Genomic DNA, 6,094 nt, shown 5'->3' on the forward strand with positions numbered 1-6,094 from the left:
TCATTTGGGTTAGTACCATACATAGAAATGAGTATTAATCACTTAAAGCTCCAACACTCTCACGGTTGCAAGCGAGAAAAGTAAAATTGAGAGTGTCTGTATGACACCAAGAAGACTTTTTTTTCCTAAAAAAAAAAAAGAGAGAGAGAGAGAGAGAGAGAGAGAGAGAGAGAGAGAGAGAGAGAGAGAGAGAGAGAGAGAGAGAGAGAGAGAGAGAGAAATGTGTGGGAGATGTGAAAGAAACAGCTTTGGGTGGTGGGTCTTCAATAGGGAAACCTGATTGGCCCAGCAAGGAATTTTTGTAACACTTGCTAGGGAGGTGTAGAAACTGAAGCAGCCCTCAGCTAGCCAAGCACTTTACCATGAAGTGAAGAAAGTGATGTGCTGGTAAGTGTTTATAACAACTAGCACTCTGGGAAAAAGTGTTCCTAGGACATACTTTTAAATTTAATCTACTTTATCGACATTTTCTCTATCACTTTCTTAAGTCTAGAAATTCAACAAAGCAATAAATCAAGCCCTGCTTTGCAGCATTTCCTTTTTCTGAGGTGTGAAAGCTGACACTGACATTTTAACAATTTGCTCTTGTGGGCTGGCAAGAGCTGGCTCCAGTACATACCTGGGTGAAGGGAACTAGGAGGGAGAGCTGGTCCAATTGGGACATCTCTAACTTTCTGATGACTCATTTCATTGGTCTTTTGCTTTTTCCCATTTAAGTCTAGAGCCCAGCAAGATTCCCCCCTTCCCCCTTCTCCAATCTAAAATTAAAGAAGGATTGAAGACCATTGTGACATCAGGAAGGAAAGTATTTATACAGGAAGGTGCGCTGATGCCTAATAACTAGGAAGCTGAAGAGAAGGAAGGAGGAGGAGGGGGAAGGCAGTCACCCTATGCAGGGGTAACTTTGAAGAGGGGCCAGTGGGCTGATCCTGACAGCCAGGGGCCAGAGGAGGAAGTGGTGGCCAGCGTTGGCATGATCTGCAAATTGTAGGTTCCAGGTTCTAGCTGAAGCATTGTAGGGAGGATAAGGAAAAGGTTCCTGTGCCAAGGCAAGAATGGGGGAGTTTGTTTGGGGGACTGCTGCTGGAGTTGGGAGAAGGGTGCTGTTTAAGGGAGTTTTGCTTGGGGGAATTCTGTTTGGGAGTAAAGAGGAAATGGCCCACCAGACCTAGCAGTCACAAAAGTAGGAGGTTTGAGACATGGGACATGACAGCAGGGCAGTTCTGGTCTCCCTGGGGGGAGCATTAACAAGCACCTCCACCTCCTTGGTCTAAATCTAATAGGAAGGTTTCTTTTCACAACAGTGCAGGTTCACAGCTGCCTGGTAGCCCATTCACGCCCACAGCTGGTCCCTCTGGTGCAGGAAGCTGAATATGAGCTTCCACCAGCCCTGGCCCAGGGCCCAGAGCAAAATTTCATACTTGGGATCCTCTCTGTCCTCCTCCATGTCATTAGCTAGATACAGGGCTAAGAAAAGGTTTCTGTGAATCTATTTACTAAGTTGCAGGTCAGACCTTCGGAAATAAATCAGGGCTCCACTCTTTCACTATATTCTTTTTCTCTCCCATCTTATTTCTTTCCCCCAATCATCTCTCATTCTCCATCTGTGCCTGGTCTCTCTCCCATGCCATTTTCTGCTTTGCATCTATGCCTTGCTTACAAGTCCTCTCTTTTCTGCTTTGATGACATCTTATTGGTTTTCTCACTTGATGACCCTCCTTCCCAACTGTGTATTTCTCTCAGGTGTGAAGTCAGATAAACCAGAGAATTTTGTAGCTGAACAGGGGCAGAGAATTCTTTTGGCTCTTCCTGGCATAGAGGAGGAATGGGAGACTCAGAGACATAGGAGTGCTTTGCTCAAGGCCACACAGAGCTGGAAGTAGAATCCAGGTCTTCTAACTCTAAGTCTAGTCTTTCCCCTATGTAGTCTTTGACTTCTATGATGGTATAAAAAGCCAAGGGAGTTATTGTACTAACTGAAGAAGAGGGAATGCAGACCTGAAGTAAATGGGAACAGCAAATATGAAAAGGAAGGAGTGAATTTGAGGAAGATTTGATAGGACCTGGCAGCTGACTGCATGTCCAGAGAAAGGCAAAAGAGAGAAACAGAGGTGATGTCTCAAATGTGGGCAACATCACTGACAGAATGTTGTAGTGGAAGATGTTGGGTGTGGAGTAAGAAAACTTAATTCTGCTACTGTTTTGACCTTGGACTTCTTCATTTCTCCATGTTCCAGTTTTCCTATCTATAAAACAAGACAGGTAAAACAGATTCATTTAATTCAATAGGAATTTATTAAGTACCTGCTATGTGTCCAGGTATCGTGCTAACAACCAAGAATACAAAGACAGAAACAACATGGTGTCTGCCATCAAGAATCATACCTTCTGGGACAGGTATATGGGGGCAAGGAGATCATTTTTAAGGTCTTGTCCAACTACTTACTTTCAGTCCTCTCCCTTCATAACATCTGGACTGATGAGTTAATTTTTGTCTAATCATATTCAATTTTTCCTCTAGTTCTTTCTTTCTTCCTTTCTCTCTCTCTTTCTTCTTGACTGGCTGTTTCATGTCTCATACAAGGGAGATGCAACACTTTTCCCTCCTCCTAAGTACAGGAGTCAATCTGCTCCAGTGAACTTGGGGGAGTTTTCTAGAAATTTTGCTTCATGGCTCCAAATTTTGAATCATAATCACAGTATGGGTGATAATCTGTTCAGCCACAGCTGAGGAAGTCTGAAAGGAAAATGAATGTTTATCTTGTAATGGGGGCTCCCCTGAGCTGCTAACTGCCTCAATTTCATGCCTGTAACCTATTGGCCATACAGGCTCTGACTGTCACTTTCAACTTTCAGCAGGAATTGAGAGAAGAAAGAAAGGGAATAAAAAGAAAGATAATGGGGGTGTGGGGCAGGATAGACAGGGGAAGATGATTTGCAGGAGGGCAGTGCAGCAAAGTTTTAGAGCAGAGCAGCTGGAGAATTGTGAGAAAGCAGAGCCTAGTAGGAGGTAGGGGCACTGGAGACAGAAACAGTCTTAATCAGACTCTCCCTGCATTCCTGACTCCTGTCAAGTTTGATCATTGTATTGAGTCAGATGTACTACTTACCTTCCACTCCCTCCTGTCTTTCCTGCCCTGACTGCTCCAGGATTTTAATAACACTGACCTCAAAGGGCATTCAGGCTAATGGTCTTGAATAACCTAGTCTTGCCACACAGACAATTATGTCCATTTTCCCAAAACTTGGGTTGAATTTATTTTGGGCTGGAGAGACTCTGACTGTGAACTTGATGTTTATGTGAGAAACTTAAGATCAGTACTACCAGCACCCCCAACTTCCAAGACCCAGCAGAGGACCCATGTCTCTAACAGCTATGTATCCTATCCCTAACCCTCTTCTCCCAATCTCTGCAGCAGATTAAATGTGGAAGCAATAGGAAGCATAACAAAGGTCAAGACTGAAGTACAACTAAATTGAAGTCATTAGGAAGTATTTGTAGTTTAAACTATGATTCACAATAAAGAGAAAATATGCTGGCAGTAAGCAGGGAAGCTGAGGAATAACCCAATCCCAATCCATTTCAGACTTGTTTTTACTGAACTCTAGCCATCTATCTAATTTTCTCTCCAGGGCATTCTTAGAGAATGATTTTATGATTTTTTTTAAAGCTGGCTTTGTTCAATATTTGAGATTTAATTTTTTTTCTTGGTCTATTAGGTGTCATTGAATTGCAGTTATTTTTTAAAGCTGTAATAGACAAATGCTTTCAGTAGCCAAATTAAAAATAGAAGATTTAATATGTGGAAGCAATGCAACTAAAAGTAGAAATGAGTTTATATTGAATAGAAGAGATCAAGTGTAGAAGATATTGAGTAAATAAAATTCTGCTTGAACCCATGTTGACTGCAAAGAGACAGAAAGTAAAGTGATAGCATTTCAGTAAAACTCCTAATCAGAAGTTGGACATCTCATCCAAGGCCATTGTTTCTGCAGAAGTTACAAAGCAGCTCCAGAAGAATAACTTCTGTGAAAAGAAATGCTGAATTTCCTCATTTTTTGATATACCTTGGTTCTGGATAAGTCACAGACTCAGTGAGAACCAGTGGACTTTCCAAAGGAAGCCAGTATGAGAGATGAAGGATCTGGTGCTGACTGTAATAACCAGTCACTGAAAAAATAATACATGAACAGGACATCAGTACCCCTGGCATTTTGTATAATCACCTGGCTATAACAAACCAAACCAAACAAACACTAAAGACATGTTTTAATTCCTAGGACAGCATCAAATTCCAAAAACTTTAGGACAATGAGTCTATGGGACTTCTATAAATGTATTTCCTGGTCATCTCTGAGAATTCACCCCCAGAGGAAAGCATGCAGATCAAAGCTATGCTGTTCTCCGGGAGCAAATTCTCAGGGATGACTAAAAGCTCTGGAGAATGAAGCAAGAACACAGACTTATGAGTGTCTTTCAGATAAGGAAAAAGTTCCACCATTCCTTGCTGTTTCCTTTCTCCTTTTTCTCTCTTTCAAGGAAAAATGGGTTATTGTGATGTGTGAAGGTACAGTGGTCCTCCCATGTTCGTCGTTTGTAGTCAGATTAAATAACAGGAGCATGTACAGCATGGTTGCAATTAGACTTGAAATAAGATGATAGATTTGAGTCTTTGCTCTGCCATTGGCTTCTTTTTTTGACCTTGGCCACAAATTTTATGGGCCCCAATTTTCTAATCTGTAAATTGAAGATAAATAACATGGACAGGGCCTAACATATATCATCATAAAAAGGCCTGGGAGTTCACTGGTACAAAAAACTTCCACTAGGAATGGAGATCAACAAGTTTTTTGGTAGTTTTTAGTCTTAGGAGAGAACTGCTTGAAGCACTGAGAAGTGAAGAGACTTGTATGAAGTAACAGAGTCTATGTGTGTCAGAAGTAGTGCAGATTCCAGGTTTTTCCCGCTCTAAGGCAGACTTTCTATCCATACCATTCTGCTGTTGTAATAATTCTTCTAAATGATCTCAAATCTTACTGTTTAGTCACTGTTCCCTATTATACAGAAGTTGGAAAAAACACCCCCTCAACTTCCCCTCAAAAAACCCTGACAATTCATCTTTTATCAGTTTCCTGTCTTATTTGATTGTCTTTGGATAGTTTTACTAAACTGCCATATCAGGGAAATTCTGTGGAAATAGTCAATTTAAATTTCAGCAAGGCACTGGATCTAGTTATTCATGCTATCTTTGAGGACAAAATGAAAAACAGGAGGCTGGATTGGGGTCTGGTTGCATCTATTCCTAATTGGTAGAATGTCTATTTCCAAAGAATGTTATTTAAAGCATCATGGTGAACCTGGATGGAAATCTCTAGTAGTCCCTGGACTCTGTCATCACCCCTGTTCAGTTGAGTGCTTTTATTTCTAAATAGCATTCTTGTTAGAAGGCAGCAAGGTGGCATACTGGATAGAATTCTGAATCTGGAGGCAAGAAGACCCAAATTCAAATCAAATCTCAGATCTTGATGAACCTGCGCAAGCCATTTAATCTCTACGTGTCTTAGTTCCTTTGTCAGTGAAATGAGAATAATAGTGCTATTTACCTCCCAGGTTTGTTATGAGGATAAAATGGGCAATATTTGTAAAATACTTTGTAAACTTTAAAATGCTATGTAAATATTACTATTATTCAAAAAAGAGTTTTGATTTATGCACTTTGTTGGGACACTACAGACATTTCGGATGTATCCCTCACTCTGCCTGAAAATTGAACTTTTAATTATAACAAAGAGAAGCAATTAGCCATAAACACCTGATATCTGACAATGTGTATTCTGCCATGTATGTATGTAATGTATGTATGTATTCTGCAATGTATGTATCCTGCCATGGTAATTCCCTGACTCTCTGCCTTGAGGAGGGAGTTATGTTTTATTGTCTGTTACTGATTTTAGTTGCTTAGAGTTTAGCTTATTTTTAAGCACCTTTTTGTTTTCATATCGTTGTAGTAGTTGTGCATGGAGCTCTTGTGTTTCTTCTCTTTTCACTCTCTATCTAAGTATTCAGGAATTCTTCATATTCGTTATATCTTTC

At 40.6% G+C, this 6,094-nt stretch overlaps 1 pseudogene; it reads right to left on the minus strand.

Moving 5' to 3' along the window:
* Positions 1-888: 888 nt before the first annotated feature.
* On the minus strand, positions 889-3,180 carry LOC140507735 (speedy protein C-like; annotated as a pseudogene).
* Positions 3,181-6,094: the final 2,914 nt, after the last annotated feature.

The sequence above is a fragment of the Notamacropus eugenii genome, chromosome 5 (genome assembly GCF_028372415.1).
Source record: "Notamacropus eugenii isolate mMacEug1 chromosome 5, mMacEug1.pri_v2, whole genome shotgun sequence".
Taxonomy (NCBI): Eukaryota; Metazoa; Chordata; class Mammalia; order Diprotodontia; family Macropodidae; genus Notamacropus; species Notamacropus eugenii.